Source organism: Arvicanthis niloticus, chromosome 5 (assembly GCF_011762505.2).
Source record: "Arvicanthis niloticus isolate mArvNil1 chromosome 5, mArvNil1.pat.X, whole genome shotgun sequence".
Classification (NCBI taxonomy): Eukaryota; Metazoa; Chordata; class Mammalia; order Rodentia; family Muridae; genus Arvicanthis; species Arvicanthis niloticus.
The window spans coordinates 72,376,168-72,401,197 of record NC_047662.1 but is presented as its reverse complement, the minus strand read 5'-3'; the positions used below and the strand labels follow the sequence as shown (position 1 = coordinate 72,401,197).

Below are 25,030 nucleotides of genomic sequence, written 5' to 3'. Positions count from 1 at the left end.
TTGCTCAAAATAGTTATACATTTTTCCTGTAGGAGAACAGTAAGTTTATTGTAAGAAAAGCTTGTGGCTGGGATATATTCTACATTTTTCCCATGCTTTATGTCAATAGACTCTTCATAGCTTTTGAAGTCGCACATTTTTCACTTATGATCCCCCTTTCAGTGATTGGTAAAATCAGACAAAAAGGGTCGGACAACTTTCTGAGATTACAGAGCTTTAAGCTGTTGAGAGCTCCACTCCCATCCTCTGAGAGACTCACTTAATACTGAAGTGCTATTCCTCTTCAGGTCAAGTGTTTATGCATTACGTTGAAGTGCTAACCTACTACTCTGTTACAGAAAGAAGTATTGGCATTGACACACATTCATAGGAGACAAAGTCAGTGTTAGCATCTAGGAAATTTCAAACAAACAGGCTCCGAACATGTCATAGTTAAGCCTTTTCCCTAACAATGGTTGCAAAAGTGTATTATAAGTAAGACACACTGTGATGAAGTGTCAGCAAAGCAGTAATGAAAGACACTTTGTAAGAGAACATAGCTAGGTTTGTAGTTCAAGGATTGAGCCAGTCAATGGCATCGCCACATTTAAGAAGACTATCAACATTGTACTTTCTCTAATGATTTAGTATTTCTTAGCCACTCTCCTCTTCTGTCTTTCTTTGGCTGTGTATCTGGCTCCTTCCTTCTTGTTATCTCTCTTTTGCTAATCTTTTTCTTCTGTTTCTCAGCAAAATGAGATTCTTTGATGTGGACACATTGAGAAGAGGAGCAGAGAGAGTCAGTGTGCTCTCTACGGTCTAGCCATGAAGTTTATGTTTAAATAGAGGAAAGTATGTATGCATAACTAAACAGTCATGGCCAAAATGTGGTACAAGCCATCATTGCTGTTTGGCCCTCAGGCTCTCGTCCAAGATGAGATAAAGTTCAAGCCTGACAAGTTTTCATAATTATGTGACATCCAGGAGAAAATGCTATAGGATAAAGGGCAAGCTTTTGTAGCCAAGATCTTCTTACTTATGTATTCTTGGATACCAGAGTACTTGCTATGTAGTTCAGGCTGTCTTTAAACAAAAAACCAGCCTCCTGCCAGTGCCTAGATTATAGGAATAGAAGACCACACTGTTTGTTTTTTTGTTTTGTTTTGTTTTCACTGCCTTAGATAAGCTGCCCATATTTTTTGGCAAATGTGCCCCTGACATGTATCTCCAGTTCTGAATACAACTTTAAAATAATTTTCCTCCTTCTATGAAAATCAACAACAACAATTACAATAACCACAATACCAAGTGTGTTAGTTTGCTTTCTATTTTGGGGATAAACACTGACAAAAATCATTTATGGAGAAAAGGGTTAAGTTCAGCTTATAATTTACAGTTAATCATGAAGGGACAGCAGAGCAGGAATTCAAGTTAGGAACTTGGTGGCAGGAACTAAAACAGATACTGTGGAGATCTGTTTACTGGCTTGTTCTCCATAGCTTACTCAACTTGCTTTTTTCATAACACCTTAGAACACCTGTACAGGAACAGCACATCCACAATGGCCTGGGCCACACAACAATCATAGAGAAAATGCTCTATATAGTGGTCTACTGGTAATCTGATAGGTGATTATTTTTCAATTAAGGTTCCTTTTCCCAGATTAAATCTAGGTTGTACGAAGTTGACAAAAACAAATACAAAAAAAAAAAAAAAAAAAAAAAAAAAAAAAAAAACCCTACCCAAAACTAAAAAAAAAAAAAAAAAAGACAAGTCAATTAAAGTATATAATCTAATAATTTTATAGTTATCTAATTAGAAAACAAAAGTTTATTGGCTTGGTACAACACTGGGAAATCACTATTACTCTGAAAGGGTTCTCTGCCACTACAGTATATCATTCTAATGATGGAGACCAAGGAGAAATAGGCATGTACAAATCACCTTCAGACCATTTACAAGCACACTGTTAAGATTCCCAGAATAAAGACTTCAATCACTGTTAAGTACAAACCATTTATAATGCATATTTTCTATGTCTCAAAGAAAATATTACTATTTATTTGCCAAGGTGAAAATACAGCATGCTTATTCTTGATTCTGGACAGTCTATGCAGATGGAAGTTTTGATGGAAACTAATGGATACTTAACTCTGACCCTTGGCTGAAAATAGCAGCTTGTTGTTTTATAGAAAGAATAAGATCAATTTCCAAACATTTTAGAAATCTCAGGGTTTTTTTCCTTTATAAATAGGCAAATAAATGGCCATATTAGCACTTTCACTTCAACGTGAGCCAAGGACATTTTTAAAATGTCACAACTCAGGGTTAAACCCTCTTATTTTTGACATTTGGCCTTCAGATTTTTCTCCTTAATTGTCTGTTTGCTGCTTCATTGCCATATACAAAGATTTAAGGTCAAATTCATCTTTTTCCTGTATTGCTATAGATATAAATTCCAAAAGTTTTAAATATTTCATATGTTGCTGGCTACCACAATTTCCCAATATCTCTACTAGGTCAAATCTCTTGAATCTAGACCAATCTTCTATTTAGGCTATAATTGTCCCCAGCTAGAGTTGTCAGCTTTTTTATTACAAATATAAGCTATTTGTTTTATATCAGATGTTTGTGTGTTTGTGGGGTTGTTTTTATAGACCAGAAGAAACATTTGGGGGTTAGTACTACAGTATAAAATGTAACCAGCACATGATGTTTTGGTGTTCTATAAGAAATTAAGTATATCTTCAAAGAAGTTGATGGGCCTGGAGCTTCAGATTTCTTTTAAAATTTAGATCAGTCCTATAATAGCACTGTATGGATGTAAGTGTAAATGCTATACACATTTATTTGAGTAGAACTTAAATACATCTGTAAGCTTAATGGTGTTTTCTCTCTCTCTCTCTCTCTCTCTCTCTCTCTCTCTCTCTCTCTCTGCCTGTCTCTCTCTCTCTCTCTCTCTCTCTCTCTCTCTCGTATAAACAAACATGCTATGATTATGAATATCCATGTGTATCTACACAAAAATGGAGACCAGAGATATATGTCTGGTATCTTACAGAATTGTTTTCTTCCTTACTTTTAGAGGTGTTGTCTCTGACTAACCAAGAACCTCATTAATTTGAAGATCAAGAGATGCCTTCATCTCCATCTGCCTGGATCTGGGTTTAGAGGAATTCACTACCACTCTAGCTTTACCATCAGTGTTGGAATTCAAAAATACATGTTTTGTGCTTGCTAGAATCCAGCACTCTAATGATCTGAAGATCATTTTGACTGATATTTTCATTAAGAATAATACACAAAAAGAGGCATCAAAAGTTTCAGCTACCAATATTGAGACACTTGACTTAGTCTACACAATGTGCTACTTTTTACTCATTTGGTATTAATGTATTGATAGGCAATTAGGTACTACATATTGTGGTAGTTAGTGGATAAAGGAGAGAAAAATTTGCTTCTCTTAAGAATACAAAGTCTCTTTGTCTCCAATTTTACTCTTCATATAATAATTAGCCATTTTTCGCAATTATTTTAACTTTACAAATCAGTTTAAGCATGCAAGTATATTCTAAAATATCAAATTCTTTTGAAAGGCATGTTGCATTTAATCTACAGCCCTGCTGACCACACCTTTTTTGTTTTTACCCTACTGTGTAGTAGAAGTTATTCACTTACTGTTATTAAAAAATCAGGTGCCCAAATGCTACAGCAGAGGACATCAACTCTCTGGGAACAGCTGAAATGACTAAGAGTGTTAGCTATTTTAATGACTGGACACAAGCATTTGCAATGCAACTGAGGAAAACTTTTGTCCTAATATAGGGAAAGATTGTTAGTTAAATTACTCATAAGTTTCTGGGAGATTTGACTTAATGAAACAAAAATGTTGACTTTAGCAAGCTGAATTATGGAGCTACAAAAAGAATTATGCTATGTAGACAGAGGTATTGTGGTTGTATCCAAAATTTAATAAGCCAATGTAGAGGAAAAAATGAAACACACACACATTGAACGGATGCACAGACTCAGATGAGCTAATTTTTTTCCTAATTGTATTCAGCAGTTCTTGCATCTGAAAAGAAATAGAAGCCACTTTCATAGCCTCTGAGCTTGCTTTCTAGTTCCTCTTATGTTACTCATTCTCCATGTTGCTCTATTTTGTCTTGTAATAAATACCTACTCCTTAGTGTGAAGTTTGTGAGACCCTCCCTGTTTCAATTAAAGGGGTCTAAGACATTTCATGGCTACAAACATACTTAGCATTTGTGAATTTTCCTATTTAATTACTAAAGGCATCTTGATCTTTAATCTTGAAGAGTTTCCATTGTGATAGTCCAAAACAGAATGTACATACATGAACATAAAAATGAATAACCATGATTAATTACCATATATTCAGTCTACATTTGAATATTTCTCTGTGATCTACAGACAAATCGAGGAATTTTAATAGTTATGATATGTCTTGACTACTGCCATGAGTCCCATCATGTGGGAAATGTTTTCCTGTAGAGGATGAAGTAGCATTTCATAGAGAATGAGTACCACAAAATCAGGATTGAAGCATCATTTTAAAAATGGTGAAACTCTGTTACTTCATAAGTGCAGTACGTTTGCATATTTCATGTGTGAAGATTCCATTCTCAATTTAATAGAAGTGTACAATCAATGATAGGCTTGGTATGAGTGAATTAGAATTAATATTCTACTTTTTGTGTGTATCACTAGGAGGATGGTAATTAATAAATTGGAGCTGCTTTTTTAGAAATCAACATTTCTTCACTCTTTTTCTTTATTTTTAGTACATGTAACACTTTATAAAATCATTTGTAAGTCATTACAAGAGCTGAGTCAACAAAAATTATGTGTCTGTGTTCATGTATGTTTGTAGGAGTGTGGGCACAGGTTATCTTTGACTCAAAGGACCTTTCATAGTTTGTCATCCTAATTAATCAAAGGGTGTTCTTTAAGTGGCCATATAATAAATACTCAAACAATTTTTGAGTTTGATTCTTTCAATTATTACTATTTTACTATGTAATTATAGCACAGACAACAGACAAACAATTAAGTATACTGTGTTGTTGAACAAATTTATAGGGAGAAAAAGACAATGGTCTACATTAGGCGCTAGGCTCTAGATTTCTGATAACTGGTACTATACTTTAATGGACACAGTATTCATTACTTGAGCACATCTTTCCCAACACTCTTAGATACTACTCTTTGATCAGGAACAGGCCACTGAACCTTTTTGACTGATCTTTGTCATTTGTATGTGTTAAGGTAAATATTAAAAAAGCTGAGGTTCAAGTCATCTAAGCATGGTGGCTCTGCTTAGCTCACGCCACCATGCTCCACAGCTGAAAGCAACCAGAGGCCATTAGCGTGCCACAGCTAGAAATGGCCAGTCAGAAACACTGGCCCTGGTACCCACGAGACACCAGTGTGGTGGCTGGATCAGCCAATCCACTATTTTTGTCTCCACAGAACTTGGCTGAGTTCTGACCATCCCACCATCCATGCAGCACCAGGTAGAAATGAGACTCTAATGCTTAAAGATTATCCAATGACTTTATATATTTGATAATGCTCAATTAACAAGATGCCCACACAATTAGAGGTGTTGCCCAATTAACTAACCTAGATATAAGTTGTTACCCAGGACTGCTCTCTATAAATGTGTGGTTCTCCATGGCTCCTACATTTTTCCTCTCTTCTTAGCTCCTCTCCTCTTCCTTCTTCTTCTTCCAACTCCTCACTCCTCCTACCTCTCATGCAGCCTAATCGTTGAGCTTTATACAAATGTAGTGGGAAGATATCTCAGTACATGTATGTCTGAATAAATATATCATGAAACTTCTTAACTATTGTTGTGCTGTTAATTCTTGTAGTATTAGGGTCTAGAAATTGATTATACTGAAACAAAAAAATTTTGAAATTTCACCTACCCTCTAAATAAAATGATTGTCCTGTTCAATTTTTCTTTTCTCTTTGCATATGTGATGGTTTTGAGATTCACAAGGCAGAATAATTTTTTAAAAGGTAAGAGATTGTGCAATGTGAAGTTCTGTTCTACACATAAAACCATCTTCAATTAAGAGAGACACAGATATTGAAATGGTGATTCCTCTATGGAGGACCATGAGACTCAAGACGAGGTTGTTACTTTATCCAGGGTGTTCTCAAATCCCATATCTACCCATCATAAAAGAGGGGACTTCTGTCCCTAGACCAAGCAAAGAGGGACCACCCAGAATCCTCTCTGACTGGCGATCTGAATTCTTGCTTAGGCTGCGAGGCTAAGCACTGCAAAGGAATATTTGAAAAAAGTTAAAAATATGTTTCTGGGTTCCGTGAGGGACAAGCCTGACTGGATAGGAGTTGATGTCAAAAGTGTTCCCTCTCCAGGAAAAAGACATCTGATGGTTATGGCCCTCATGCCTCACTGGACAACGACGGGAGGACTGGAGCCACTACAAGCCCTTTAATTGCTGGAAGTCAGGCCTCTATACCTACCTTGGCAAGATTACAATCACCACGACCCTTCTATATTTGAAGAAGGGAGCAGCCCTGTTTATACACTGAAGGCCTAAAATCAGCCATAAGCTTAAAATCAGCCACATACCTAAAATCAGCAATAGGCCTGACATACATGCCTGCTAACAAAAAGTCTTGGGTCTCTGTGGAAAAACACTGAAACAGATGGCTATAAGCTATTGTAAACAGGCAGCTTTTGTGGAAATTTACCAGCCTGAGTAGTCAGTCATATACCCTGTAAATATGCAGCCTTGGCGGATAGTACCAACTTAGATAAGGACAAGTGAATCATAGGCAGAGTCATAGTGACCTGTCCCCTGAAACTTTACCCAGCTGATACCCTGTTCTGAAAGATATCTGTACTCCCACTGAACACCTATGCTCCTGTGTCATTCCCTTCCCCATATCCTGCATTTTTTGTGTTTATAATCCCTGTGTTAAAAATTATGATTTGATAGTAAAAAAAAAAATGACAAAAAATAAATGGTGATTCCTTATTCAAAACGGCACCATAGCCATTTATTTCTTCTGAACAAAGGTATTTAAAAATATCCACATCCTTCCCTCCTTCTTCCCTCCTTCCCTCTCTCCATCTGTCCCTCCCTCCCTCCTTTCCTCTGTCCCTTCCTCCCTTCATTCCTCCTTCTCTACCTTCTTCTCTCTCTTCCTTCCTCCCTCTATTCTTTCTTTCTTTCTTTCTTTCTTTCTTTCTTTCTTTCTTTCTTTCTTTTTTCTTTTTTTCTTCTAGATTGGGTCCAGTACATAGTGTAGTTTAGCCTCAAGTTTATAACCTTTCCACATGTGCTTCTGAATTCTAGATTTATAGGCATTGATACATCTGTTTCCTGTTATTTTTGACCTGACTTGTACTATTTTTGCTGAAGTATAATAGGTAATAAACATAAGAGGAATAAATAATATAATACTCACAGACTGAAATATTCATCACTACTGTATTAGTCTTAGATTACATGGGTAGGAAGAATGAATTGACAGAAAAATGGAACAGAATTCACAAAAAAGCACAATGACTATTTTTTTTTCATTTTTACCATAAAAATCAATAGAACTAGAAAAATTATATATATATATATATATATATATATATATATATATATATGCAAGAAATTTATAGTAAAATTAAAAAGACAGTGAAAATGAAAAACACTATTTAAAAAATACTAATTTAGCCTAGCAGGTTAAAACTTCTAGTACTGAGAATCGGTTCTCTTTTTGAGGTGTCAGTTAGTAGTTTTCCAAAGATGCCTGAAATATTGAAGGCTCTTGGTTGCCCACCAGAACATGATGGTAAGACTCTATTTCTGTAGATACAACATACTTGTATCATTGAACATGGAGAAGGCAAGGTGGAACTGACTTAGAAGCTTCATGTTAAATATTTAGTTTTTATGGTACTGGAAGAAACTATATATGCCACCAGAGGGAAAAAGTAACTACTAATCTGAACCAGCTATGAATCCTGTAAACTACAGTCATAACTGACCTGAAAAGATATGCCCACTGGTTAAACAGTCACATAAATGTTATTTAAGTAAACACTTTCTTGCTGCATTTAAGGACGGATGCATGAGACAGAAATAATTGCTGGAACTCTTAACAGTGACAAGAATTTATGGATAACATGTCACAAGCCTGAAATATTAAAATGACTACTAGTGATGATTATAGGTGTATACCAATAGATCTCTCAATATCTGTAAGGGAAGCTTTTTTTGTCAGTTGGTGGCAATTAAGAGAGTGTAAGTAGGGGATGGCTTTGTTTCTTGCCTGCGTTTGGAGACTTTTCGTCTGACTGGGTTGCCTATTACAGCCTTACAAGGAGTAGAGGTGCTTAGTCTTATTGCATTTTGATATGCCATGTTTGGTTGATATTCACGGGATGCTGCTCTTTTCTGAAGAGAAATAGGTGGGGTGAGAGGGGAGAATGGGAGGAGAGGATGGTGGAGAAAATTCTGTTAAAATGTGAGAGATTAAATAACATTTATAAAAGTTTAAAAACAGCTTTAGGGGTTATATACACGTACAACCAATGCATGCTCATCATTTTCCAATAAATATTTGTTTAATCCCCCAAAATTATGATGTGAAATATTTATATTACAAATAGATAAGGTCCCTTGTTAATGATATATCTTCCCATCTTAAGAAACTATAAGAGGTAACTAGGAAGAATAAAGTAAATATTAAAGATTTAAAACAAACAGAAATGGTGTGAAAAACCAACCAAATTCAACCCAAATATCAATGAAACAAGAAGCCAATTTATAAAAAAAGAAGCAACACTGGGAAACCTCCAGTAAGGACAAAAAGATACCACAGTATAAAAGAAAGGAGGGATATGATCGCAGATCGTGCAGATGTTAAACAGACAGAATATAATGCTCAACCTACTGACATAACTTCAATGATTTAAATGAAAAAACGATGTATTTTAAAGATGCTTGGACCCAAGTCTACTTAAGATGAAACAGTTCACCTGGATAGTACCAAGTTAATGGAAAGAAATGAGCTAGAATAATTAAAAGTTTAAGGCTTTAAAAATGAAAGTATCAAGTCTTAATAGCCTCCTAGTAAATTTACCAATTGAACAAAAGATAGCAAGCATTCATAAACATCTCCACAAAGCACAATGCATTTTGTGAAGCTAATATTATCTTGTTCCACAAAACAGGCAAAGACCTTACAGGAAATGCACATTATAAACCAATGTTCCTCATGTTTAAATACTAGTAAATCAAATACAGCAAGTCTATAAAAAAATGCCACTATATACTAACCAAATAGGGATCATTTCAGGAATGCAAGACTGAATGAACATTTGAAAACCAACAAGAAACTGATATCAGGCTCGACTCACGATAAAAACAATCCGTAAGACAATCAGTACAGTGAAGAATGCATCTGTTAATAAAAATTATTTACCCCAAAGTCTTATTAGATTTCTACATAATTTAAGACCCAAGGCTTTATTCGTAAGCTGAAAGAAATAATTCAAGATATCTGCTCATAGTACATTATTAAACATGCCATATTAGATACTGTCAAAAAAGCAAATGCTTATATTACAAATCTTTCTGAAAAGCTTTATGAAATGAATACACTTGGGACATATATAAAGTTTTTCTGGTGCTGGAAAGATGGCTCAGTGGTTGAGAGCACTGGCTGCTATCCCATATGACCAGGATTTAATTCACAGCATGACATGATTGCACACAATCATTTGTAACACCAGTCCTAGGAGATCTAATACCCTCTTTTGTCCTCTGTGGACACAAGGCATATGATGCAGACATACATTCAGGCAAACACACAACACATAGATACACACACACACAGAGACACACACAGAAAAACACACACACACACACATAGATCTATCTATCTATCTATCTATCTATCTATCTATCTATCTATCTATCTACAAAATCCAACCAAATAATATTTAAAAGTTGTATGTGGATCTTCTTGTAATGAATAATACTTTTTTGTGCAGACATCTTAGCATTTGATACAAAATGAGCCAATCTATAGGACATTGTGCTAAGTAAAAAAGCTAAAGATTATATATATGTATATGCCTCCACAACACTTGAAAATTTGTTTGCACATTGATAAAATGTTTTTCTTTTGAAGCCTAATAATTTAGGCAATGATTGGTTTCTACACATGTAGGGAAATAATTAGTTGGGTCGAGCCATAACCAAAGACTATGCTCTTTGCATAGGACATTTACTTAACACTTCTAGATGCTTATCAAAGGGCCTAGATATTTGGGGGAAATGTGTTTTCTGGTGAAATAATAATCCTTTGATTAGGAGATTTAGACAGGTTCAAATTTTAGGTGGTTCTGTCTCAAGAATAGAATCTGAAATGCCAAAGATAATGAGAAATTACAGAAAAGACAATGTGTCTACAAGTTAGCATGAGTACTGTCATAAGCAGGTAGGTATTTGAAGAAAACTGTTTGGAGACAATGGTTTATAGCTTTCAGAATTCTATGGACCACATGAACAGAATATATTATTTTGTAATATTCTATTTTTATTAGAATGTTTGTATGTTGGTATTGCTGTAAGAGGCAAAAGTTAGGTTTGTGTTTTATCCAATAGCACAAAGATATCTCTAATCGTATCATAGTAGCTTGATGACCAACATAAGAGACTTGCATAAATACACTTAGTGTTCTTTGTAAATATCCTATGATTGAGAAATTAATACCTGTCCGTCTTCCCATAACACTATTGGAGTCAGAACCTCTGAAACTAACACAATAAAATGATTTTCTTGTTTACTTCTATTACTATAATCATGTGGTTCTGCCTCAGGAATGGTCATGTTTAGCCAACATCTATGCAACTATGGCAACCTAACCTGATCTAATAGCCTGCAAGTTCTAACCTTTAATAAACACATTTAAATAAACTATTAATATTCACAATGTGAAAAACTGTAACCGTGGAATTTTACCCATGTGTAAAAAGTGTACAGCCATAAAATTCTCAATAAGGCATAAGAGCACAATGCATAATATTTGGGGCATTCTTTGGATACAAACACATATATTCAATATTGGTATCAGTATGATAAATTATAGTATAGAGATTTTATATATGAAATGAGTTTAGTTCATGTGTACTTATGTGAAAAATTACTCTGACCTAAATTAGAAGTGAACAAAATCCATTGTGGTGTCTGGCACTACTCAGCACATGTTTGAAGCTCACACAATTTTAGAAAGGTTATCCAAAGAACACTTTCTGGGATATAACTTTGGAGGGAGCTGGAACTGTCACAGAATAGTCCAGTGGCCCTAAGCATCTGCTTGTTAGAATTGGTTTTATGTTTAAAAATGTAAAAATGACAATATGTCTATATTTAATAACTATACATAAAGATTTCATACAATTATGTGAAAATTAAGAAAAACTATTTAATCTTTATAGTCACTCATCAATAATATTATTCTTCAAAATGAATTTCTTTCTCTTCCTTTAAACTCTAGCTTTTGCTTCCAGTATTTCTGATTTTTGTACCATAAATATATTTATTATTGATATTATTATATACTTTTTGTCATTGTTGCTCATATTTTTAGGGATTATAATTCTGTGCATCTCCAACAGCTGCAGCAAAGTTACTAATGACAACAAATAATCAACACAATGATGTTTATTATTCCTGTCAGATCACTGGGACTTTTCCACTCCTGAAGACCCTCTACTTTGTTTTGTTTTGGTGTCAGGTGATAAAGTATTTCTTGTTGACCTTAATCATATAGTAACCCTCTTATCTACCTGGTTCAGCCTTCTAAATGGCTGCAGCTATGTTTATGTACCCCCAAGGTAGGCTTAGAAACTGTGAGTTGACATTTTGTGGGAGAGTTGACTTACACTATTAAATTAATCATTTGAACATATTGCATACCAGCATTTCCTTATATACAACATTTGCCAACAAAAACATGTACACAATAGTATTATGTGTGTTAGCAAAAATATGGAAGGAGATAGGATGTTTGCAACCATTAAATGAATGCAAATGCTATGATAGAATCATACTATAAAAATTTATGTAGGAACTCTAAAACCAAATCACATACAGTTTCATAAAATTGCACAGATACCACTGTGTAATAAAAACTGAGTAGAAACAGCAAATGGAAGATAACAGAGTGATAACCTTATGAAATGTCTGATGAAAGTTTGAAAAAGGTGATGTAATGATATGCAAACATTTGCTGGAGACAGATGATTAAGATGTTGAAACCATTTTGTGGATACTTCTTGAATGGAAGTATTAGAATTTGAACCTACTTCCTTAGATGTGAGCTCGTTCATGGCTATTCATCTCTTATGCTTCACAATCTATAAGCATATACCAGGAAGATATGGGTATTCCCTCATGTATATCAAAATATTACACAGAAAAACATGAGCATGAACAATATCATCAATGACCTTTGTATTTAATACATGTCTATAGATTGTATCTCTTTTAATATTTAGAAGTTATTTTATAGAGTGATGTTTCAACTTCTACCACTTCAGACATTCTAAAGTGGTAGAAGTTTTGGACATTCTAGCCTTATCTATTTCTGTGTGACATTTTGTGTGACTAAGTATGAATTAGTGGCATACTCTTTACCTGTGTGATTGTTGGGCAGATAGAATATATTTGCTTATAGGTTACAGTTCTACAATTGTAATTATGTTTTCAAGAATAAAATATTTCTTCATAGGAAGCAGTATAGGTGTTATTGGAAGCTTCATGCTGTGTAATAGAAATGAGGATTACTTTCTTATGGACCATGGTTTCTATGAATAGAATTAACCAGACACCAATTATCACCTCATTGAAAGAATAAGTCACTGTGACATCTACAGCTGAGATCAAACTCATTGCTTTTGCAATGTGAATTAATTAGAATTGGAGAGAGCTATACTGAAAGGCTATGGAGCACTGAAAATATATTTGAAGCCACTCAGGGAATAAAGACTGTGTTTCAATTAGTATATGATGTTAATATGTAATACTTTTATTTATACAAAAGTACATTTTGTTAATATTTAAGAAGACAGTGGAAGAGGCATAAAATTGTTTTCCTTTTATTATGGTTATAATAAAAATGATACAAAACATTGGTAAATGTTTATTTATTTTTAACTGGCATCCATGCCATACAAAAACGGTTTACTACAAAGAGCATAGCTGTGTGGATAAATGGAGAAAATAATCACCTTCTTACAATTACTCAAAACTGTATTATAAGTACACCCACCAGCTTCACATCAGATAAATATGCCCACCAGCCTTACATCAAATAAATATGCCCACCAGCCTCTTTGGACACAACAGTAGATGTTACCATCTGCTCCCAAATATGCCTGCAACCCTGTAGCTCTTCCATTTTGGCACCAAAATTTATGGGAAGAGCATGATGTCCTAAGATACACTGATTTCTGAAAAGTGCCTTGAAAGAGAATCTGTGGTGACACAGAGTTGTATATAAATAGGCTGTGTTTGCTTCAACCACTGCTGTGTTGGAAGAAACCTCCTCCTTCTTATGTTGGGACAGGATGACATGACCCAGGAAACTTAACATCTTGTTGGAATGAGCAGGTAGACATAACATTGTTCCAGAAGATGATCACCACATTTGTCATTTATTTGTTTGTACCAGAAAATGTAAAGAGGAAAACAGAACATAAATTTGATGACAAAAACAGATGGTTCCACTAGCAGGTAACAGGGAAGATAAAAAGTCCTGAGAAAATTGGTAGCCACATTTTGAAGATAATGTTTTCATCCTAGGGACATTTCTAGGCAGGTTCAATCCCACTTTTAAAATTAGTTACTGATGATGAGAGACAGGATTCTGCAGTGAATCACACTGATGAAATGTTGAATTCCTAAGACTCATATTTTTAAACTCATATTATATTATTTATATTAACACTCAATTATTTTTGTATGCTTATAACAACTTAAAGTTATTAAATTGTGTAAGAATTTATAATTTGTGAATATGATTTCAAATAAATATAGCCATTTATCTTGAAAGAGGGCTTACTTTGCTAATTTTTATTAGACCTATTATTTATAAAAATCAAGTAGAAAAATATGCTTAGAATTATAGAATATTGATGAAGGCAATAGAGAATTTGAGCAAATTGGCAATCAAAAATTGGTAACAAGAACAAGAGATTGGGATCATCAATAACTGTAAAAAATAGTATTGGCCAAATCAATTATAAACTTATAGAAGTAATAAAAGTTTCCACGAGAAAAATACCTGAGCTTCAGTAGACAAAAATTAATTGCTGGGTAAAAGAATCTGAAAGGTTAGGTAGGTATTTATTTCTTATTTTTAAGTAGACAGAATATTAATTACAAACAGATGATGCTCTTGAGTGAACAGAAGGATTTTGTTTTCAGCTCTGTGAAACACCTGCACAGATAAGATTACCATCCACACCTCCCATGAAGTCAAGGAAGGGTATGGAAGGCAACACTAGAGATATTCTCGATGCATAATGAGGCAGCAGGGCAAGGTGTGACAAGAAAACCAAAGTGCCTTCTCAAGATTGCCGTGACTGACATTTATGATACAGGCAATGGATCCCATGAATTATCTTTTGTAGCACCTTATTTGAAAAAAAAAAACTCTGAAGCAATAAAACCATGTCATTATCCACAAACAACTTGAAAACTGCAAAATTAAAACATGACATGTGCCTGTCACTTACACTTTCATCCTCTTTGAATTATTCCTAATAATAATCATTAGCCCATATGTATCGTAAATGGGACTTTTTTTTTTACTTGAAGATTTGACATGGGAAGAAACTATTCCTTAATTGTACATTGGTACATACAGAAAGTTTCATTTCAAACATCCTTGAATACTAGCATTATTAAAAGTTTTAAATTTTAAGTTTAAATATAAAATTCCGAATAACTGACATAATACAGACAATATTTAAGGCTGTGCTTGTGTGATATTTAAAAAGGGAAACCACATACTCTGCAGGGAGTGATCTTGACTTATTTTCTATCATAAATGATCAAAAATTAAACATCTTTCAGGATACAATATATGGCTGAGTGCAAGTTAACATAAAGGCTTATGTGTAAATTTTAAAAAACTTAACTGGACTTTTAAAGAAATATTGGAAATCATATTCCAAGTTGTGTTATGTTTATTTTGCAAATATATAGACCAGTGGATCTAACCTTCCTAATGCTGCAACCCTTTAATACTGCCCCTCATGATGTAGTGACCCCTACAACCATAAAATTATTTGTGTTGCTACTTCATATAACTGTAATTTTGCTGCTGTTATGAATTGTAAATATCTGTATTTTCAGGTTGTCTTTTGCAGTTGTGACTCACAAGTTGAGAAGTGACGATCTAGATTATTAGTGTTGCTAAATTCGCAATCACCTTAGCTTTTAAGAGAGTTTTACATTGGCATCCTTCATCTCATTCATATATGAAAGGAAGAAAATAGAAATCGTGTTAGATCTGTATTTCATTTTAGTTTATCATCTAGAATTACTTTCAATAAGCAGGGCCTAGGTAGTGTAATGATCTAAACAGAAGAAAATGGGCAATTTGAGCCACTGAACCATAACCATCCTGCTGTAATTGTGACTTCTTCCAAGTCATTCAGAGATCCATGCCAACAAATGAGTGGAGTAGGTGGCCTTCAGCCACTTGGCTTCCCCATCTTCCAAACAAGTTCTATTCCCAGAGCCTCATCAGCATCAATCAGGGAGGTAACTATTTACCCTCGCACTGAACCAGGGCTGCAAGACTCACTTTGCCATCATGTTAGCTCATAATACAGATGACGTGCCCACAGAGTGAGGAATGCATTTACCAATAATGGGTCTCTCCTTAAAAATAAATTACAACTGCTTGCTCAGAAATGATTATCATCTGTTTGATAAAGAAATATTCATTTTTCTTTCCTTCAAAACTGAATCAGAGACCATAGTAGAATGATTTCTTCCTATGGCTGGCTCAGTCTATGTTTTTGTATTTTTGTTTGTTTGTTTATTTTTTCCCAAGACAGGGTTTCTTCTGTGTAGCCTGGGATATTCTGGAGTTCACCATGTAGAGTAGAGTGGCCTGGATTTCAGAGATCCTCCTGCCTTTGCCTCACAAGGCATATACACCACCACTGCCAAAGTAAATATTCTTAGAAAATCAAGCAGATCAATGGAGATTTCTTTCTGTTCTCATTATTGGGATACAACACAAAAGGACAAAATGACACACAAAACATAAACAAACAGAAAGCTATGAGGTGCTCATTTGATTGTCTTGTAATTATTGTAGAGTGATGTTTTCTCTCCAGTAGAAAGTGAACACAGGTAGTGAGTCCCCTTTGTCTTCCATCATCTGCTTTGATCACACTGTTCAGTACTTTATAACCCTGACCCTCATTTGCCTTTCTTTCTTCAAACCCTCGTGCTCAATTCTATATTAAAATTATCTTTAATCAACTCTCAAACTCTGGTTCAAACTGTCTAGTTAGAAAACTTATTTTTGCATCCAAGCCACAGATTCTTGTTTGGCTTGAATCAAGATCCCTAAAAGATGAAGAGAACTCTTTAGACTGAAGAGTGGCAGCAGGATACTTCATGAATGTTCTCAAACCAAATAAATAGCTCTAGAAAACAGCCATTCAGTGGTTATTTGAATTAGAATAGAATGATCTTGGTTAAGTATGATGAGTGAAAGAAATAGTGAATAATATCTAATGAATATTATTGGGTATGATTTTGTAAGTTCCATGTAAATATCTTACTTTGAAGAAAGTAATTAGCCACAGTAGTTTTTGGCTTAATAGATGAAAAAATGACATGGGTTATACAGCATTTATATTTTTCCTTTAGCCATTCTATTTCCACTGAAAACATAATGGAATTGAAAATATGCCCACTCCAAATGCTGGAGAAACCTCTGCTCTCCATAGTGATGAACACCTCTGCTCTCCCTAGAGAAGAAACCCTCTGCCCTACATAGAGAGGAATCCCTCTGATCTCCACAGTGATGAACCCCTCTGTTCTCCATTGACCTGAATTCCTGGCTTTCCATAAAGAGAAACCCCTCTGCTTTCTACAGTGGTAACCCCTGTGCTCTCCATGTGGAGGTATCTCTCTGCTCTCCCTTTTGCTATACTCCCTCCCACCCCCATACCTAAAGCAGAGTCAAAGGTGAGTCTCATTTCCATTTTCACCATCTGCTAATATTGTCCAACACAAAAAAATTTTGCAGTAGGAATCTCACTGGGCAGCATATGAAGTATGCTGCCCATATGAAGGCTGTGTACATATAAAGTAGGGACAGACTCACTGACATGAAATGCTCATTTGTCCACTCATTTGAACACCACCTATGCTCATTCTGTAGTCCCCAAATAAGTGGCAAGCCTTTTCCTCAGCATAGGAAATAAATGAGTTAGATATATTCATGAATTTCAACAACCAAAAATAGCTGTGATATCAGCAAACTACTTTCTAGTGTCCAGGGTGATGGTTGCCGTACAGTGAGACATAAAGGACACAGGGGAATATGTTAGACACAAAACAAAGTCACATTTGTTCAACACTGTTAGAAGAGACAATTTATTGCCAAGTGTCTCAGTATACATGCTAACTATTTTTTTTTTTTGTTTATCCAAGGGTAGCAATTGTTAGCTTTTTCCACAGTGATGGAATTACATGGATGAAAAATGCTATAGTGATGATAGGTTTAGACTTTGATAGTTTAGTGAAAGAGGAAGCAGTTCTGAAAGAAGGCAGTACATGGTCACCCAGCTTTTGCATACGCCTCACCTACTTCCAATGCTCTTCTGCATCTGTCCAGCATTGCTTCTCTGGGCTCTGCCTGGACTCTCAGCAACTTGATACAATTATTCCTTGCTTATTCTTCACCATGCAGATTCTCTAACTGAGCTAGCAGAGCAATCTTATCTTTTCTTCAATGAGTCTTTAATGACTATAGTTAATAAAACAGAGAAAATTCAATTGAATACAATGCCCCAAAGATGTTCTGTCTTTTAAACTTTCTGCTGATCTTAACTAAAAACACATTTATGTCCGCTCTCAGACTCAGCATATTGTGCTCTTCATTCTGGGTGACTCTATAAATTGTAATTATCATCATTTGTGTCTCTCACAAGATTATAGGTGACTGAGTACTTCATCAAGTAAGGCCAGAATTTCCCAAGGAAGAAAGTAAAACATCTCTATAATGACCTAGGAGAGTGGATTGAACACACTGAAAGGGAGGGCTGAAACATTGAGGGGATTATCAGTTTAGCTTTCAAATGCATTCAACTAATGTAAAACTGAGACTTTGCTAAAGTGTCAGTACCATTTTGGGGTTCAATATTTCTCAAAAATGCATTTATCTTATTAGTTTATGTGTATGAATATTCTGCCTGCATGTGTGCATATGTACCATGTGTGTGCCTGGTGCCTAAAGAAGTCAGAAGAAGGCACTGGATTCCATGGGAATGAGGTTCCAGATAGTTTTGAGCTGCTTTATGGGTGCTGGTAATCAGATGTGGGTCTTCTGCATGATCTAAAGATGCTCTTAACTGCTCTATCAACTTTCAAGGCCAGATTTAAAATGTTTCTGAGTTGTTGCTACTTAAAGCTTCTGACATTTATAATGATAAAAACTAGGATTAATATCATTCCTCGGCTAGTATGCTATGTTGGGGAGAATTGGGGCATGTCTGTTCCTAAGGAATAATATCTGTGGTCTAGACAGATTTTCAGGTTACAGTACTTTTCATTCAGACATCATCCTCAGAGTTAAACCTGTACCTATGACTGATAAAATTTTGAAGATTTGAGAATAATCATTACATCCTAATAGTTAAATCAGAAAGCTTCATCATCTAGTGGATCTCAGTACCACAGAAAATCAGACATATTATTTTATTTAATGTGCACTGATTGCAATGAGGCCATAACTGGTATATTACATTTCTTAGCCATAACCTAGGAGTCATGAGTGTATAGAATAATATCAATAACTAACAGTAATAGATGCATACTACCTGGTATACTTTAGTAATTTTTCTAATCTACATCTCTTAATTTATCTAAATTTCCAACAACTATGACAGTTATTATTACCATCCTGAAGTTAGTGGCATCAAGAAGTTAGTGGCAGATAATTGACCTTATGCAAGTTACTTCTGAAGGTCTCATGAATACAGCTCTGTACCACAAAAGGCAGACAGTGACCACTCATTCACATTAGTTCTCTGCCTGATATCTACAAATTGAAAGTTGACCTGTAATGTTGTAACTTTAGTTAAGCCTTCAGTGAAATTAATACTTAAGAAATGGGAACTGTATACTTTCTGGTTGGTTGTCCAAAGACCATTTAAAATTGTCCAATATATAGTAGTTATTTCTCTCCGTTTTCCTCTAAATATGTTATGGTAACTCCATAGGAAGAACAACAGTATCAACTAATTCTGACCCTTCAGAGCTCCAAGATACTAAGCCACCAAGCAAAAAGCATACACAGGCTGGTCCATGCCCCCCAGCACATATGTAATAATAACTGCCTTGTCTGGTCTCAGTGGAAAATGATGTGCCTAATGCTGTGGAAACTTGATGCTCCACGGAAGGGAGATGCTGGGGGTGGGGGGATGAAGTGCACCCATGCACACATCTCTCTGTTTCTCTCTTTGTCTCTCTGTCTCTCTGTCTCTCTGTCTCTCTGTCTCTCTCTCTCTCTGTAGTGCGGTGGGTGTGGGGGAGTACCCTCTAAGAGGCAAAGGATAGGAAGTTGGGGTGAAGAACTCTGGGAGGGGGAACTTGGAAGGAAGGCAACATTTGGAATGTAAATAAATAAAATAATTAAATAAAAAAGTAAATATATCAAAAATTTAAAAAATAAAGTAAGTCTATTTGGCAGGCAATATAATAAACACATTAAATTAAATAAAATTCAAAATTAAATAAAAATTAAGTTAAATTAATACAAGTTTTAGAAAATGTCATTTAATACTATTTCAAAGCACTGACATAGTTTTCTTTTAATATAAAATTATATATTTTGTTCTTCACTGCATAAATTAACTCTTCTTTTCCTTAGAACAGCATTTCATGTGTGCCTTCTCAGTCTTTGTTCTATTTTCTTCTCAGAACAGAACTAAAATCTCTTTCAAGTAATATATATATATATATATATATATATATATATATATATATATATATGAGACAACAAACCCTTTAGTCTGATCTAGAAGAGTAAATTAGCTCAGTGCAAGTGAGATCTCCTACTAGTTTAGATGGGTGATGTTATCCTGAAATATCAGATGGTTACAACAAAATTTCTCTTCCTTCCATCTTTGTTTCTCCTTTCCCTTCCTCTCCATCTTTCTGTCCCTCCCTCCTTATTCACTCTTTCCTTTCTTTCCTGCTTTGGTTTCTTGTCCCACCTCTTCCTCCTCTTCCTCTTCCTCCTCTCCCTCTTTCTTCTCCTCCTCCTCTTTCTTCTTCTCTATCTCTCTGTCTCTCTCTGTCTCTATTTCTCTTTGTTTCTCTCCCTGTTTCTCTCTTTTCTCTCTACTTCTCTGTTTCAGTATGTGTGTGTGTCTTTCTCTCTATCTTTAGCTTCTTTATTTCTTTACTCCTCTCCCTTCCCTTCCTTTCAGTTATTTTTATCTCATTCTGTCTATATGAGAGAAAAATTTACATACACCCAACCTACCAAACAGTTTTTACTTAAATAGAGTCAAGTTTAAATTTAAGTTTTTTTAATTTAATTTAATTTAATTTTTTTATTTATTTACCTTACATCTCACTTATTGTCCCTCACCTGGTCAACCCCTCTTTCAATCCTTCCCCTATCCCCCATCTACTTCTCCTCTGAGTGGGTGGGGACCCTGGTATTTCTCCCTAACCCAGACACTTCCTCTATGACTGAGGCCAGACAAGGCAGTCCAGCTAGTAGAACATATCACACACAAAGGCAACAGCTTTAAGAAAGGCTATCCCCTTATGAGTGAGCCTGATTGATATAATATTTTATCTTCATGCTATGTCACTTATAAAAAACACTTGCCTTCTCACAGATCTGAAATGTTTTAACATGAACTGACATAGATCACATTTTCTAGAATGTTTCCTGATGAAGTCACGAGTACTTGCCTAAAAACACACAGACTGTAAAAACTTTTTAATCAAAAATTGTTTCTGCTTAGTATTTCCATGAAGAGTTGTAAAAGTATGGTGGCGACTTACTTACATGACTTTCCCTCAGTCTAGGCTGGGGATTATTTGCATGTTACTAAGCCATTAATATGATTATATATGGGGCTGAGAGATGGCTAAGTGGGTAAGAGCACTGGCTGTTCTTGCAGAAGTCCTGGTGTTCACATGGAAGACCCCATGACCATCTGTAACTCCAGTCTCAGGGAATCTTCTGAGTTCTAGAGGCACCAGGCACAAATAGTGCACAAACATGAATACATATAAAAATGATCATATACCACTATAAATAATCAGGAAGTTCTAGAAATACAGGAAATGAAGCTGGTTGAAAGGGAGCTTCACGGTGTAGATGTAAGGCCCCCTGGAAAGGAAGAAACTCCCTCTCAATTCACGGGGAATTCATGGCCACCCCAATAACTGCAAGATACCGAACTTGATGCAATTAACAAGAGATATATTTGATTCAACATACTGAGGCTGCACTTCTAGCCTGTCCTACACAGAGGCAAGCAATGAAGTACGACCCCCACTTAGAGAACAGGTAGAGCTTTTAAAGGGAAAAACCGATACCCAGGGAGATGAGGGGGGAAATCATGATTAAGTATCTATAGAAAGCACCCTGTCTAGTGTTCAGCTTCCGTGACAGGTTCAAGAAACGGTCATGGGGAAATATCACTTTCTTCTGCTAAGAATCAAACCCTATCCAATTTGTCTTATGGTCAGTTCTGTTCCTGGTATCCAGGGTGTACAGACACACTGACTTGAACTCACAGCTCAAACCCTATTCAATTTATCTTGTGGTCAGTTTTTAGTTCCTGGTACCCATAGTGCTCAGTCACGCTGACCTGAACTCCCACCTCAAAACTCCTATCTTAACTATTTTGCCTTGTGGATAGCTAATTTCCTGGAGCCCAGAGTGCAGAACAAGCTGATCTACACTTTTGACTCCATCTGTGGAAAGTTTAAAAAAATTTTAACTCTTTCATAGCTTTCATGAGGTCATCATCCACAATGAGATGGGGCGTTCTGGTAATCCTCATAGGTTTTCAGTAACAGTCCAATAAACTCATAGGTTACAAAAGAAAGTGACATGGCTAATCAGAGTCTGCTGCTCAGAGTTGTCCTTGCACTTCTTTGGTGCTTCTGCTAGAGAATATGACCAGTGTTGCAGCCCAAGCTACCCCACGCTGGGTGTCAAAAATGTTGAGAGCTGCTCCAGCCCATGTTTGGGAGTCAAAATGTCTGGACCGCTCTTTCAGTGTTGGAACCCACACTGCCAGAAACCTTGGGGGTTAAATTGTTAGAGCCCACATTGCCCCAGGCTGCTGTGGTCCGTGGATCGGGGTTCAGCAAGAGAGAGAGTGAGGACAGACACGAGGAATGGAGACCAGACAGAGTGTGATTCAATCCCTTTTATTCTTCAGTCTCTCTTCCTAGTCCAAGTCCCAAGTCTTGAGTTCCTAATTCCTAGTTTCTAGTCCCTAGTTCCAAGGTCTTCTTCCAAGTTCCTAAACTCAAGTACAAGTGTCTAATTCCTAGTTGCCTGTCTTGAGTCTCAAGTGCCTACTACTACTTCCAAGTTCTTCCTCCAAGTGCCAAGTGCCTAATACTTAATAATAATAATTTCTTCTGTCTGCCTCTCGCCTTTTATATGTCTCACTTCTAAGCCATGCCTTTAAGTCATGCCTTTAGGTCTTGTCTCTAAATCTGATCTCTAAGTCACGTCCTTAAGTCACACACCTTTAAGTCTCACGCACCCAAGGGAAAATCCTGGGTTTCTAAAACAAGATGTTATCAGAGTGTGCTCAGCTGTTGTAGGCTATTGTAATCAAATCTCTTGTCAGGGTATATAGCTCAAGATGGCTGCAAGGATGATAGCCGCCTTCTGTTGGCTCCCCACAGACCAGTACCTGTAAAATGTACTAACTTTCTGTTACTCACACCCATTCTTCATGTCCCACTGAGGAAAGCACTCTTGTATAATAATCAGCATGGTTCAATACTTCAGGAAGGAAGTCAAGGATAAGGGGAAATGGGTAGCAGTCCTTTTGAAGTTTTCCCTTAGCAGTGTACTATGCAAGGAGATTTCTGAGTAGTCTTCCACATGTAAACAAATCTCTTCTGCTGTGGATTAGGATCAGGAGGGCTCTAAGATGTTCCTGTACTTTTAAATCCTTGATAATCATATTATTTCCAATCTATACCTGTATACAATCAGTGAAAAAGACTTTGAAATTCCAGTATTTGTGCAGTTTTTGTTGTTGTTGTTGTTCTTGCCTGTAAAGTAAAAGACACTCTAGAATGTTAAAGCCTCCATGAATATGGACTCTGTCCAGTCAGGTCTGGGAATAATTCACTGTTGCCTATTAAAGTTTCGATCTTCAGCAAGCTAATTAGTCTGTGAATTTCTCTGAAATGGAGATACAGCAGCATGGCTAGCAATGACTGTGAGAATGAAATAAGGAAATAAACATGAAACACTGTGGGGAACATTCAATGAATAGTGGCTTTCAACATAATTGCTAATACTAAAAACCATGCCAGTGATAATAAGGAGCGTGGAGAGAAATGCTGTAAGAAGGGAAGCAGAGCAGAGACCGGTCTCTGCTGAGTAATGCCTCTGATTGTAATTGCAAAAATGTGCACAAAATTTCTCCCACAAATATTAACCATAAAGCTCAATGTTTCAGAGATCTGAGGCCTCTTATGTTTGTCTTATTTAAGGAATTATTTTTGCTAATATTTTCTCATAGTGAATGTGGATGGAGTTGCTTAATCACAATGGCTGTAGCCTTTCTAATGTTTCTTAGACATCAGAGCTTTCCTATTCTAGAAGAAAAAAATCACAATATAAGGATAAGGCAGCTAAAAGGAAGGCTCAGATGCTCAAATCTGATATATACACTAAAGATAAGAGCACCATTTTCATGGGGGACAGATGCTCAAAATAAGTGATATGATGTATAGCTGATAGAACTAAAGCAAAAGACCTTGGTCCTAACCCAGGAGATACTTCAGGAACCAAGCATGGAATGAGAACAGGTGGATGCCAAAATTCAGTCACAGAGGTCACAAGAGTAGACTGTCAGGGGTTAGATCAAACAACATATTATTTTAGTCTCAAAAGGCTATAAGTCATTTTAAGTAATATTTATATACATAATATTGTGCTTCTGGTATCTTGTATTCTGTCCTTGATCGTCCTTCAATTCCATTCACTTCCAATACTAATGCCATCCAGATATCAAACTTACATCAGCTGGTCTCACAGCATAGCCTCAACCAGAAATTTTAGTATCATACAGGGACATGATAGAAATGCAAATCTTTGAACTAACACCAGAATCACGAAACTCAGGTGTGAACCTCAGGAAGTGTGTTGTCACAAGTCCTGGAGTTGGTACTGAGGTGCAGTCTTAAAGCACTGTACTAAAGTGGCTCAGTTTTCTCATGCTCATATGTTGCGAATATAACTCCATCTTCCTCTCCAACTGCCCGTTGACTATCTCCAGTGCTGTTGCTTTTACACATAGTCCTCCTCCTTATGACCAGAAATGAAGATTTGCTTTTTCTTTTATTATATTGTCTCGAAATAATCCAATAACCAAACAAAAGTCCTCAAAGATATGTTCTTCTGCCCTCAGAACATCATCAGCTTAGTTTGCAATTTAGATAGATAGACTTTGTATTTGAAGAACTATTTGTTCCCAACACTGTGTTAATCCAGAAGCAA

General features: G+C 35.8%; 1 protein-coding gene across 1 annotated transcript in view; it reads right to left on the bottom strand.

Moving 5' to 3' along the window:
* Nucleotides 1-25,030, bottom strand: part of Ptprd (protein tyrosine phosphatase receptor type D) — a 1,324,101-nt gene that overhangs the window by 708,640 nt on the left and 590,431 nt on the right. The gene's annotated exons all lie outside the window — the stretch shown is intronic.